General features: G+C 39.6%; 1 pseudogene; it reads left to right on the top strand.

Moving 5' to 3' along the window:
* Window positions 1–9290: 9290 nt before the first annotated feature.
* LOC118894775 lies at window positions 9291–9492 on the top strand (annotated as a pseudogene).
* The last annotated feature ends 5273 nt before the right edge of the window (window positions 9493–14765 follow it).

Here is a 14765-nt window from a genome sequence, read left to right as displayed (position 1 = left end):
CTTTTGTTTGTTGGAAGATTTTTAATCACAATTTCAATATCATTACTTGTGATTTGTCTGTGCATATTTTCCATTTCTTCCTGGTTCAGTCTTGGAAGGTTATACCTTTCTAAGAATTTGTCCATTTCTTCCAGGTTGTCCATTTTATTGTCATAGAGTTGCTTGTAGTAGTCTCTTAGGATGCTTTGTATTTCTGCAGTGTCCATTGTAACTTCTCCTTTTTTCATTTCTAATTTTATTGATTTGAGTCCTCTCCCTCTTTTTCTTGATGAGTCTGGCTAAAGGTTTATCAATTTTGTTTATCTTCTCAAAGAACCAGCTTTCAGTTTTATTGATCTTTGCTATTGTTTTCATTGTTTCTATTTCACTTATTTCTGCTCTGATCTTTATGATTTCCTTCCTTCTACTAATTTTGGGGTTTTTTGGTTCTTCTTTCTCTAGTTCCTTTAGGTGTAAGGTTAGATTGTTTATTTGAGATTTTTCTTGTTTCTTGAGGTAGGCTTGTATAGGTATAAACTTCCCTCTGAGAACTGCTTTTGCTGCATCCCATAGGTTTTGGATCATCATGTTTTCATTCTCATTTGTCTCTAGGTATTTTTTCATTTCCTCTTTGATTTCCTCAGTAATCTCTTGGTTATTTAGTAACGTATTGTTTAGCCACGATGTGTTTGTGTTTTTTACGTTTTTTTTCCCTGTAATTGATTTCTAATGTCATAGCGTTGTGGTCAGAAAAGATGCTTGATAGGATTTCAATTTTCGTAAATTTACTGAGGCTTGATTTGTGACCCAAGATGTAATCTATCCTGGAGAATGGTCCGTGTGCACTTGAGAAGAAAGTGTAATCTGCTGTTTTCAGATGGAATGTCCTATAAATATCAATTAAATCTATCTGGTCTATTGTGTCATTTAAAGCTTGTGTTCCCTTATTAATTTTCTGTTTGGATGAACTGTCCATTGGTATAAGTGAGGTGTTAAAGTCCCCCACTATTATTGTGTTACTGTCGATTTCCTCTTTTAGAGCTCTTAGCAGTTGCCTTACTTACTGAGGTGTTCCTATGTTGGGTGCATATATATTTATAATTGTTATATCTTCTTCTTGGATTGATCCCTTGATCATTATGTAATGTCCTTCCTTGTCTCTTGTAACATTCTTTATTTTAAAGTCTATTTTATCTGATATGAGTATTGCTATTCCATCTTTCTTTTGATTTCCATTTGCATGGAATACCTTTTCCATCCTCTCACTTTCAGTCTGTATGTGTCCGTAGGTCTGAGGTGGGTCTCTTGTAGACAGCATATATATGGGTCTTGTTTTTGTATCCATTCGGAGAGCCTGTGTCTTTTGGTTGGAGTATTTAATCCATTCACGTTTAAGGTAATTATAGATATGTATGTTCCTATTACAATTTTTTAATTGTTTTGGGGTTTTTTGTAGGTCCTTTTCTTCTCTTGTGTTTCCCACTTAGAGAAGTTCCTTTAGCATTTGCTGTAGAGCTGGTTTGGTGGTGCTGAATTCTCTTAGCTTTTGCTTCTCTGTAAAGCTTTTGATTTCTCCGTCGAATCTGAATGAGATACTTGCTGGGTAGGGTAATCTTGGTTGTAGGGTCTTCCCTTTCATCACTTTAAGTATATCATGCCACTCCCTTCTAGCTTGTAGAGTTTCTGCTGAGAAATCAGCTCTTAACCTTATGGGAGTTCCCTGGTATGTTATTTGTCATTTTTCCCTTGCTGCTTTCAATAATTTTTCTTTGTATTTAATTTTTGCCAATTTGATTACTATGTGTCTCGGCATGTTTCTCCTTTGGTTTATCCTGTATGGGACTCTCTGTGCTTCCTGGACTTGGGTGGCTATTTCCTTTCCCATGTTAAGGAAATTTTCAACTATAATCTCTTCAAATATTTCTCAGGTCCTTTCTCTCTCTCTTCTCCTTCTGGGACCCCTATTATGTGAATGTTGTTGCGTTTAATGTTGTCCCAGAGGTCTCTTAGGCTGTCTTCATTTCTTTTCATTCTTTTTTCTTTATTCTATTCCGCAGCAGTGAATTCCACCATTCTGTCTTCCAGGTCACTTATCCGTCTTTCTGCCAGAGTTATTCTGCAGTTGATTCCTTCTAGTGTATTTTTCATTTCAGTTATTGTATTGTTCATCTCTGTTTGTTTGTTCTTTAATTCTTCTATATCTTTGTTAAACATTTCTTGCATCTTCTCGATCTTTGCCTCCATTCTTTTTCCGAGGTCCTGGATCATCTTCACTATCATTATTCTGAATTCTTTTTCTGGAAGGTTGCCTACCTCCACTTCATTTAGTTGTTTTTCTGGGGTTTTATCTTGTTCCTTCATCTGGTACATAGCCCTCTGCCTTTTCATCTTGTCTATCTCTCTGTGAATGTGGTTTTTGTTCCACAGGCTGCAGGATTGTAGTTCTTCTTGCTTCTGCTGTCTGCTCTCTGGTGGATGAGGCTATCTAAGAGACTTGTGAAAGTTTCCTGATGGGAGGGACTGGTGGTGGTTAGAGCTGGGTGTTGCTCTGGTGGGCAGAGCTCAGTAAAACTTTAATCCGATTGTCTGCTGATGGGTGGACCTGGGTGGGTCCCCTCCCTGTTGGTTGTTTGGCCTGAGGTGACCCAACACTGGAGCCTACCCAGGCTTTTTGGTGGGGCTAATGGAGGACTCTGGGAGGGCTCACACCAAGGAGTACTTCCCAGAACTTTTGCTGCCAGTGTCCTTGTCCTCACGGTGAGACACAACCACACCCCACCTCTTCAGGAGACCCTCCAACACTAGCAGGTCGGTCTGGTTCAGTCTCCCCTGCTGTCACTGCTCCTTCCCCTGGGTCCCGATGCGCACACTACTTTGTGTGTGCCCTCCAAGAGTGGAGTCTCTGTTTCCCCCAGTCCTGTCGTAGTCCTGCAATCAAATCCCACTAGCCTTCAAAGTCTGATTCTCTAGGAATTCCCCCTCCCATTGCGAGACCCCCAAGTTTGGAAGCCTGACATGGGCTCAGAACCTTCAATCCAGTGGGTGGACTTCTGTGGTATGTGTTCTCCAGTTTGTGAGTCACCCACCCAGGAATTATGGGATTTGATTTTATTGTGATTGCGCCACTCCTACCGTCTCATTCTGGCTTCTCCTTTGTCTTTGGCTGTGGGGTATCTTTTTTGGTTAGTTCCAGTGTCTTCCTGTCAGTGGTTGTTCAGCAGTTAGTTGTGATTCCGGTGGTTTTGCAAGGAGAAGTTGATTTTCAAACTAAGTTCCTGCTTCTCCATTCTCTGGCCATTGATTAAAGCCTGTGCTATTTCAGTCTTAACATCCATTTTGTTATTGGCTGTGTAAATCCGAATGGAAAAAGAACCCTCCCTGCTAAGGCAGGGGGCTTTGGCTGGGCTAGGGCCCAAGTGGGGGTGAGGTAGAAGATAGATGGGTCCCTGGGTCGAACAGCTGTGTTTGTCAAGTGGAGTAAAATTAAAGCTTTGTTCTCACCCAGACACTCCAAGGACAAAGGTAGTGGCAGAAGCTGAGCTCTGCTGAAGTGAAGAGATAAGATGACCACTGTTGAGGTCAAAGAAAATTTCCCTGTCTGCACATGTGCAGGAAGGCTCCTTGGGGGTCAGAAAGGGAGGGGGTGCCACCCCACAATAAGTGTGGACATGCACCCACAGACCTCTGTGGTGGGATCCATCTTAGCAAAAAATTTCACACACGTAACTTGGTTCAAGATGGCAGAGTAGAAGGATGTGCGCTCACTCCCTCTTGCGAGAGCACCAGAATCACAACTAACTGCTGAACAATCATCAAGAGGAAGACACTGGAACTCACCAAAAAAGATACCCCACATCCAAAGACAAAGGAGAAGCTGCAATGAGACGGAAGGAGGGGTGCAATCACAATAAAATCAAATCCCATAACCACTGGGTGGTGACTCACAAACTGGAGAACAATTATACCACAGAAGTCCACCCACTGGAGTGAAGGTTGTGAGCCCCACGTTAGGCTTCCCAACCTGGGGATCTGGCAATGGGAGGAGGAATTCCCAGTGAATCAGACTTTGAAGGCTAGCAGGATTTGATTGCATGACTTTGACAGGACTGGGGGAAACTGGAGTCTCCACTCTTGGAGGGCACACACAAAGTAATGTGCACATCAGGACCCAGAAGGAAGTAGGAGTGACCCCATAGGAGACTGAACTAGACGTACCTGCTACTGTTAGAGGGTCTCCTGCAGAGGCGGGGGGTGGCTGTGCCTCACCACAGGGACAAGGACACCGGCAGCAGAAGTTCTGGGAAGTACTCATTGGCGTGAGCCCTCCTGGAGTCTGCCATATAGCCCCACCAAAGAGCCTGTAGCCTCCAGTGCTGAGTTGCCTCAGCCCATACAACCAACAGGGAGGGAACTCAGCCCCAACCATCAGCAGACAAGGGGATTAAAGTTTTACTGAACTCTGCCCACCAGAGCAACACCCAGCTCTACCCACCACCAGTCCCTCCCATCAGGAAGCTTGCACAAGCCTCTTAGATAGCCCCATCCACCAGAGGCCAGTCAGCAGAAGCAGGAAGAATGACAATCCTGCAGCCTGTGGAAGGAAAACCACATTCACAGAAAGACAGACAAAATGAAAAGGCAGAGGGCTATGTACCAGATGAAGGAACAAGATAAAACCACAGAAAAACAATTAAATGAAGTGGAGGTAGGCAACCTTCCAGAAAAAGAATTCAGAATAGTGATAGTGAAGGTGATACAGGACCTTGGAAAAAGAATGGAGGCAAAGATCAAGAAGATGCAAGAGATGTTTAACAAAGTCCTAGAAGAATTAAATAACAAACACCTAGAAGAATTAAAGAACAAACAAACAGAGATGAACAATACAATAATTGAAATGAAAAATACACTAGAAGGAATCAATAGCAGAATAACTGAGGCAGAAGAACAGATAAGTGACCTGGAAGACAGACGGTGGAATTCACTGCTGCAGAACAGAATAAAGAAAAAAGAATGAAAAGAAATGAAGACAGGGCTTCCCTGGTGGCACAGAGGTTAAGAATCCGACTGCCAATGCAGGGGACACGGGTTTGAGCCCTGGTCTGGGAAGATCCCACATGCCGTGGAGCAACTAAGCCCGTGCGCCACAACTACTGAGCCTGCACTCTAGAGCCTGCAAACCACAACTACTGAAGCCCGTGCGCCTAGTGCCCGTGCTCCGCAACAAGAGAAGCCACCACAATGAGAATCCCACACACCGCAACAAAGAGTAGCCCCCGCTCACTCCAACTAGAGAAACCTCGCGTGCAGCAACGAAGACCCAATGCAGCCAAAAATAAATAAATAAAAAATAAATTAAAGTACAGAATCTTTAAAAAAGAAAAAAAAAAAAATGAAGACAGCCTAAGAGACCTCCGGGACAACATTAAAGGCAGCAACATTCGCATTTTGGGGTCCCAGAAGGAGAAGAGAGAGAGAAAGGACCCAAGAAAATATTTGAAGAGATTATAGTCGAAAACTTCCCTAACATGGGAAAGGAAATAGCCACCCAAGTCCAGGAAGCGCAGACAGTCCCAGGCAGGATAAACCAAAGGAGAAACACACCGAGACACATAGTAATCAAATTGACAAAAATTAAAGACAAAGAAAAATTATTAAAAGCAGCAAGGGAAAAGTGACAAATAACATACAAGGGAACTCCCATAAGGTTAACAGCTGATTTCTCAGCAGAAACTCTACAGGCCAGAAGGGAGTGGCACGATATATTTAAAGTGATGAAAGTGAAGAACCTACAACCAAGATTACCCTACCCAGCAAGTATCTCATTCAGATTCGACGGAGAAATCAAAAGCTTTACAGACAAGCAAAAGCTAAGAAAATTCAGCTCTACAACAAATGCTAAAGGAACTTCTCTAAGTGGGAAACAGAAGAGAAGAAAAGGACTTACAAAAACAAACCCAAAACAATTAAGAAAATGGTAATAGGAACATACATATCGATAATTACCTTAAATGTGAATGGATTAAATGCTCCAACCAAAAGATACAGGCTTGCTAAATGGATACAAAAACAAGACCCATATATATGCTGTGTACAAGAGACCGACTTCAGACTTAGGGACACATACAGACTGAAAGTGAGGGGATGGCAAAAGATATTCCATGCAAATGGAAATCAAATGAAAGCTGGAGTAGCAATGCTCATATCAGATAAAATAGACTTTAAAATAAAGAATGTTACAAGAGACAAGGAAGGACACTACATAATGATCAAGGGATCAATCCAAGAAGAAGATATAACAATTATAAATATATATGCACCCAACATAGGAGCACCTCAAAACATAAGGCAACTGCTAACAGCTATAAAAGAGGAAATCAACAGTAACACAATAATAGTGGGGGGCTTTAACACCTCACTTACACCAATGGACAGATCATCCAGACAGAAAATTAATAAGGAAACACAAGCTTTAAATGACACAATAGACCAGATAGATTTAATTGATATTTATAGGACATTCCATCTGAAAACAGCAGATTACACTTTCTTCTCAAGTGCACACGGACCATTCTCCAGGATAGATTACATCTTGGGTCACAAAACAAGCCTCAGTAAATTTAAGAAAATTGAAATCCTATCAAGCATCTTTTCCGACCACAACGCTGTTAGATTAGAAGTAAATTACAGGGAAAAAAAACGTAAAAAACACAAACATGTGGAGGCTGAACAATATGTTACTAAATAACCAAGAGATCAGTGAAGAAATCAAAGAGGAAATGAAAAAATACCTAGAGACAAATGACAACTAAAACACGATGATCCAAAACCTATGGGATGTAGCAAACGCAGTTCTAAGAGGGAAGTTTATAGCTATACAAGCCTACCTCAAGAAACAAGAAAAATCTCAAATAAACAATCTAACCTTACACCTAAAGGAACTAGAGAAAGGAGAACAAACAAAAACCAAAATTAGTAGAAGGAAGGAAATCATAAAGATCAGAGCAGAAATAAGTGAAATAGAAGCAATGAAAACAATAGCAAAGATCAATAAAACTGAAAGCTGGTTCTTTGAGAAGATAAACAAAATTGATAAACCTTTAGCCAGACTCATCAAGAAAAAGAGGGAGAGGACTCAAATCAATAAAATTAGAAATGAAAAAAGGAGAAGTTACAATGGACACTGCAGAAATACAAAGCATCCTAAGAGACTACTACAAGCAACTCTATGACAATAAAATGGACAACCTGGAAGAAATGGACAAATTCTTAGAAAGGTATAACCTTCCAAGACTGAACCAGGAAGAAATGGAAAATATGCACAGACAAATCACAAGTAATGATATTGAAATTGTGATTAAAATCTTCCAACAAACAAAAGTCCAGAACCAGATGGCTTCACAGGTGAATTCTATCAGACATTTAGAGAAGAGCTAACACCCATCCTTCTCAAACTCTTCCAAAAAATTGCAGAGGAAGGAACACTCCCAAACTCATTCTATGAGGCCACCATCACCCTGATACCAAAACCAGACAAAGATACTACAAAAAAAGAAAATTACAGACCAGTATCACTGATGAATATAGATGCAAAAATCCTCAATACAATACTAGCAAGCAGAATCCAACAACACATAAAAAGGGATCATACACCATGATCAAGTGGGATTTATCCCAGGGATGCAAGGATTCTTCAGTATACGCAAATCAATCAATGTGATACACCATATTAACAAATTGAAGAATAAAAACTATATAGGATCATCTCAATAGATGCAGAAAAAGCTTTTGGCAAAATTCAACACCCATATATGATAAAAACTCTCCAGAAAGTGGGCATAGAGAGAACCTACCTCAACATAATAAAGGCCATATACAACAAACCCACAGCAATCATCATTCTCAATGGTGAAAAACTGAAAGCATTTCCTCTAAGGTCAGGAATAAGACAAGGATGTTCACTCTCACCACTATTATTCAACATAGTTTTGGAAGTCCTCGCCATGGCAATCAGTTAAGAAAAAGAAATAAAAGGAATACAAATTGGAAAAGAAGAAGTGAAACTGTCACTGTTTGCAGATGACATGATACTATACATAGAGAATCCTAAAGATGCCACCAGAAAACTACTAGAGCTAATTAATGAATTTGGTAAAGTTGCAGGATACAAAATTAATGCACAGTAATCTCTTGCATTCCTATACACTAATGATGAAAAATCTGAAAGAGAAATTGAGGAAACAATTCCATTTACCCTTGCAACAAAAGAATAAATACCTAGGAATAAACCTTCCTAAGGTGGTAAAAGAACTGTACTCAGAAAACTGGAAGACACTGATGAAAGAAATCAAAGACGACACAGATGGAGAGATATACCATGTTCTTGGATTGGAAGAATCAGTATTGTGAAAATTAATACACTACCCAAAGCAATCTACAGATTCATTGCAATCCTTATCAAATTACCAGTGGCATTTTCTGCAGAACTAGAACACAAAGTCTTAAAATTTGTATGGAGACACAAAAGACCCTGAATAGCCAAAGCAATATATTTTTTGTTTTTTTTAATTTTTTAAAAATTTTTGGCTGCGTTGGGTCTTCATTGCTGTGCGCGGGCTTTCTCTGGTTGTGGCGAGTGGGGGCTACTCTTTGTTGCGGTGTGCGGGCTTCTCATTGTAGTGGCTTCTCTTGTTGCAGAGCACAGGCTCTAGGCACATGGGCCTCAGTAGTTGTGGCATGTAGGCTGAGTAGTTGTGTCACGTGAGCTCTAGAGTACAGGCTCAGTAGCTGTGTTGCACGGGCTTAGTTGCTCCATGGCATGTGTGATCTTCCTGGGTCAGGGTGCGAACCCATGTCCCCTGCATTGGTAGGCAGATTCTTAACCACTGTGCCACCAGGGAAGCCCTGCCAGAGCAATCTTGAGGGAAAAAAACGGAGCTGGAGGAATCAGACTCCCTGACTTCAGACTATACTACAAAGGTACAGTAATCAAGACAATGTGGTACTGGCACAAAAACTGAAATATAGATCAATGGATTAGGATAGAAAACCTAGAGATAAACCCACGCACCTATGGTCAACTAATCTATGACAGAGGAGGCAAGGATATACAATGGAGAAATGACAGTCTCTTTAATAAGTGGTGCTGGGAAAATTGGACAGCTACATGTAAAAGAATGAAATTAGAACACTCCCTAACACCATACACAAAAATAAACTCCAAATGGATGAAGGACCTAAATGTAAGACCGGACACTATAAAACTCTTAGAGGGGACACAGCCGTGAGTCGGAATCTGTTTGCAAGCACAGAGAAGTTTCTCCATGTTACATGGGTACAACAATGGACACCCAGAAGGACGTTCAACGCCCAAAGCAGCAGCCAATGATATATATCTGTGGAGAATGTCACACAGAAAATGAAATAAAATCAAGGAATCCAATCTGATGCACAGAATGTGGATACAGAATAATGCACAAGAAAAGGACTAAAAGATTGGTGGTTTTTGATGCTTGATGAAACACGAAATTCAGAGGAATATCTTCATTTGTGTTTTGATTTGCTGTTAATGTTGTATAGCTTTTGATTAGTGTACTTTATGAATACAACTATACACACATGATTTCATTTTAAAAGCCATATTGTATTTAGGTATCTACTAATACTTTATATAAGGATATTATTTTTTGTTCAGTTACATGGTTTGTAATTTAATTTTATCATATATGTAATCTGACACACAATGAAGGTTAAAAGTGCTTCCCCAAACTACACGTTAATCAAAACCTAGAATCATCTGGGACCCTTGTTAAAAATGAAGTTTGCTAGGGCTCTCTAAAGATCTGATTAAGTAAGTTCCTAGGAAACCACTGTTTTACATCACCAATTGTTTGTAAACTCTCCAGCATCATTTTGTATAGAGTATACCAATGCACTTACTGTCAGTGTGCATATCTCATTTTAAGTTATAATTTTCATTTGTTAACTTGGCATAGGCGTTTCTGTATTTGTATATAATGCTTGACTATTTTTTAAATCTTTGGCAAGGGAAAAGAAACTTTAATGGTTGCTTTCTGTAAGGCAAAGTCAATCCCAAGTAAAGTGGATGAAGCAGACTATTAAGGCAGGTGCAATTTCCCAGGCATAATCATTCATTAAGGTAAAAAACTCTGCTTTCAGGATATTAAAAAAATGAGTTGGTTTACACTGAATTGTTGGATGACTGTTTAAAGCTTTTGCCTTGATCTTAGGGGTATGGATGCTCAGATACTCCATCTGTTCCAGGATTCGATTAGATATATTTCAACTTTGTTAATAGCTTTGTGTGTCTCTCATATTCAAGGTATTAACTGTACCATTTAAAAAAAAAGACTTATTTCTACTATCATCCTCAAATAGCAAGTTCTATAAATTTATTATGTGCTATACAAAGTACTACCATACTCAAGATTTTTAAAGAGTGCTTCCTTGGTCCAGGTTTTCCTGGACCATGGCTTTCATAATCTTGTAATTCTGCCATGTTCCTTCTTGAACTTGCCCTTTCTATACAAAAGAGTCCCAGTAAATATCTCTTTACAACCACAACAACAACAAAAAAAAAACTCTTAGTGGAAAACATAGGAAGAACATTCTTTGACATAAATCACAGCAAGATCTTTTTTGACCCATCTTCTAGAGTAATGGAAATAAAAAACAAAAATAAACCAACGGGACCTAATGAAACTTAAAAGCTTTTGCACAGCAAAGGAAACAGTAAACAAGACGAAAAGACAACCCTCAGAATGGGAGAAAATATTTACAAATGAAGCAATTGACAAAGGATTAATCTCCAAAATATACAAACAGCTCATGCAGCTCAAAATTAAAAAAACAAACAACCCAATCAAAAAATGGGCAGAAGACCTAAATAGACATTTCTCCAAAGCAGACATACAGACGGCCAAGAGACACATGAAAAGCTGCTCAACATCAATAATTATTAGAGAAATGCAAATTAAAACTACAATGAGGTATCACCTCACACTGGTTAGAATGGGCATCATCAGAAAATCTATAAACAAGAAATGCTGGAGACAGTGTGGAGAAAAGGGAACCCTCTTGCCCTGTTGGTGGGAAGGTAAATTGATACAGCCACTATGGAGAACAGTGTGGAGGTTCCCTAAAAAGTAAAAATAGAATCACCATATGACCCAGCAATCCCACTACTGGGCATATACCCAGAGAAAACCATAATTGAAAAAGACACACGCACCCCAGTGTTCACTGCAGCACTATTTACAATAGCCAGGTCATGGAAGCAACCTAAATGCCCATCGACAGACGAATGGATAAAGAAGATGTGGTTCATATATAGAATGGAATATTATTCAGCCATAAAAAGGAACGAAACTGGGTCATTTGTAGAGACATGGATGGACCTAGAGACTGTCATACAGAGTGAAGTAAGTCAGAAAGAGGAAGACAAATATTGTATATTAATGCATATATGCGGAATCTAGAAAAATCGTACAGATGAACCAGTTTGTAAGAAATAGAGACACAGATGTAGAGAAAAAATATATGGACGCCAAGGAGGGAAAGTGGCGGGGTGGGGGTGGTGGTGGGATGAATTGGGAGACTGAGATTGACATATATACACTAATATGTATAAAATGGATAACTAATAAGAACCTGCTATATAAAAAAATAAAATAAAATAAAATTCAAAAAATAAAACATTTCTATACAAAAAAATAATAAATAAATTTTTTTTAAAAGTTGCGCACGCATGTTGGGGAGGGTCCTGGGACCAGTCAGGTGTGAAAAAAGAAACGAGATAATTAGCCAAAGGTAAACAAAGACCCTGACGGACTGTCCTATTTAAATATTAATTTAAATCACTTCATTACTGCACTCTTTGTTCAGGACGCCCATAAGCTTTCTCTCTGGGTATGTATTTCTGCCTAGTTTCTGTCTTAAATAAACAAACTGTTTATGCTCTGTGTGCTCTCCCATACCTTGTACTGTGTCTCTAATAATAAACTTTGTACCTATTTTTACAGTTTTTGCCTCCTTGAAACATTCTTGCTTTCAACTGGGGGAAAGGGCCAGGGCCACTTTCTTTCTAGCCTCTAGTCTAGCGGCTAGGATTCCTGGTTTTCATCCAGGTTACCCAGGTCCAATTCCTGGGCAGGGAACTAAGATCTCTCTTCAGGACTGCTCACTGCTGTCTCTCCGAGATCAATTAGACCAACTCAGTAACACAAACCCATCAAAATCACTGTCATTCAGGGCCTGATCATTTCTCACACCATTGCAATAGCTGCCTCTTCTTCTACCCTGTCCTTCTTCTATGTATTTTCAGGATCTCTCTTTTTCTGTCTTGTTTGTTGTTGTTAAGGAAGGTAAATTTATATTATTGTTGTTTTTAAAAAATTTTTGTCTATTTATTTATTTATTTATTTATTTATTTTTGGCTGCGTTGGGTCTTCGTTGCTGCCCGCAGGCTTTCTCTAGTTTTGGCGAGCGGGGGCTACTCTTCGTCGGCGGTGCGCGAGCTTCTCGTTGCAGTGGCTTCTCTTGTGGAGCATGGGTTCTAGGCGTGCAGGCTTCAGTAGTTGTGGCTCGTGGGCTCTAGAGCGCAGGCTCAGTACTTGTGGCTCACAGGTTTAGTTGCTCCACAGCATGTGGGATCTTCCCGGACCAGGGCCTGAATCCATGTCCCCTGAATTGGCAGGCGGATTCTAAACCACTGTGCCACCAGGGAAGCCCTGTTGTTCGTATTTATTAAGGAAAGTAATTTATAAGTTACATTTCTAGTTTTCTGTTACTGAATCACTAAAAATGGTTTGGTTGACTTTCACCAAATTTGGGAGGTTTGTTTGGAGTAAGTCTGACTTAAAATATGTGGCAACGCTAAAATTTACGTTGGATGGCCCTAGGGAGAACCTCAAAAAGAGACACAGGTATCTCTGGGAGCAGCTGAAACTGAGGTGCAGGCAGAAGAAGAGGAAGCCACCTGGTAAGAAACACTCTCCTAATTTAGACAGCATGAGCCCCTCAAATGGTTCACAATGGTTCCAAATGGATGCCCAAGCCAAAAGTCACAAGGATAGACCTTCCAAATGCCAGGGGTGGACTTTTCCATAGAGTCTTGCACAGACAACTTTGTGTGCATGCTCCAGGGAATAATTGTCCAATGAAGGTGCAGGATTCTCATGACAAATGATTGGGAAGCCAGCTAAATAAAAGTAAAAACCTGACTCTAATATCAGTATTTCAAAACAACAGTTTAAGGTCCAAGTAAATCTAAAAAACATGGTACCAATGGACTTTAAGTATTGAACATTCCCCTGAAATTTTTGTTGATTTTTCTTTTTTAATGAAATTTTAGTAAGTAAAAAGCATTTTGCCTCTGTCTTGCCATTGTGCAAGGCCTTGCTAGAGCAGGTCTCTCTTTGAAATGTTCTGAGCAGCACTCCAAAAACAAGCAGTTACTGAGAGCAGTGGACTTGCACTGATTTTGTTCAATACATTGTTTGTAAGGAAGCCATGCTTTCTAAAACGAAGTAGCTCTACTCAATGAAAAATACTTCTTAGGCCAGAAAAGTAGTATGTAGACATTTTCTTTCTTGTTTTGTAATGAACTACCAAAAAAATTATTCACATAATAATGTTAACAAGTTAGCATAAATATATTATTTATATTTATATTATTTATTACATTTATTATATTTGATTATATATATTTATATTGTTTGTATTATTATGTAATAGTAATACATTAACATATAAATAGGTGAACAAGAAAAAAAATCTAGGTTCCCATTGTCTTGAAGATAAAAAGCCAATATCCTAAGCATGACATAAAGTTCTTCACAACCTGTCTTCAAATTACTTTATCATTTCCTATTCATACACACCGAACTCTCAATCCACACTTCTTTTATGCCTCCAAGTTCATTCCCTCTGCTTGGAATGCCTTGCTTCCTCCTTCTTCACCTCGTAAACTGCTGCCTAGTCTTTGAAACCCAGCTCAAAAGACTCTTCCCGTGTGAAGCTTTTCCAGTGGTTCCTCCCTGGGATTCCTAGCACCTCACTGCTTTCTCCTCAGTTCCCCTATGGAATGTGTACCCAAATCTCTATATTATATTGCATTGTAGTAGTAGTAGCAGCAGCAGCAGCAGTAGTAGTAATAGCAGTAGAAGTAGTAGTAGTGGTAGTAATGTGTCTGTCTCCTTGAGGGAAGGAGCCATCTCCTACTTTTTCCTTATTATATTTTTAATGGAAGCTCAAGAAATGTTCAATAAATGAAGGAATGAAGAAATGAAACTGGGACTTCCCTGCTGGTCCAGCGGTTAAGACTCCGTGCTCTCAATGCAGGGGGCCCGGGTTCGATCCCTGGTCATGGGAACTAGATCCCACATCCACAATGAAATCCTGCATGCTGCAACTAAGACTCAGTGCAGCCCAAATAAATAAGCAAATAAATATATTTTTTTAAATGAAATGAAACAAATACATAGATTTGGAGAAAGTTACCCTGATCTCCTTATAGAATATGACTCAAGGAAACAGACTTATCTTTCCAAACCTGGACCTCAAGTGAGAAATTGCAGGGCCACTGATGCGGATGAAAAGACAAAAGGACATTATAGTGAGTCATATACCAGCTTGGAGCCCTAGACCAGGGCGGGAGGGGACACAGGTCAACTTTTCTGACTGTTGAAGTCAATGAGAGTTATAAAACCACCTCCCCTCAGTTCCATTACATTTCCATACCTGTTTTTCCTTGTCCCTCCATTTGGAAG

This window comes from Balaenoptera musculus, chromosome 4 (genome assembly GCF_009873245.2).
Source record: "Balaenoptera musculus isolate JJ_BM4_2016_0621 chromosome 4, mBalMus1.pri.v3, whole genome shotgun sequence".
NCBI classification, from domain to species: domain Eukaryota; kingdom Metazoa; phylum Chordata; class Mammalia; order Artiodactyla; family Balaenopteridae; genus Balaenoptera; species Balaenoptera musculus.
Note: the sequence above shows the minus strand (reverse complement) of the source record. Positions and strands in the feature narration are given on the sequence as shown.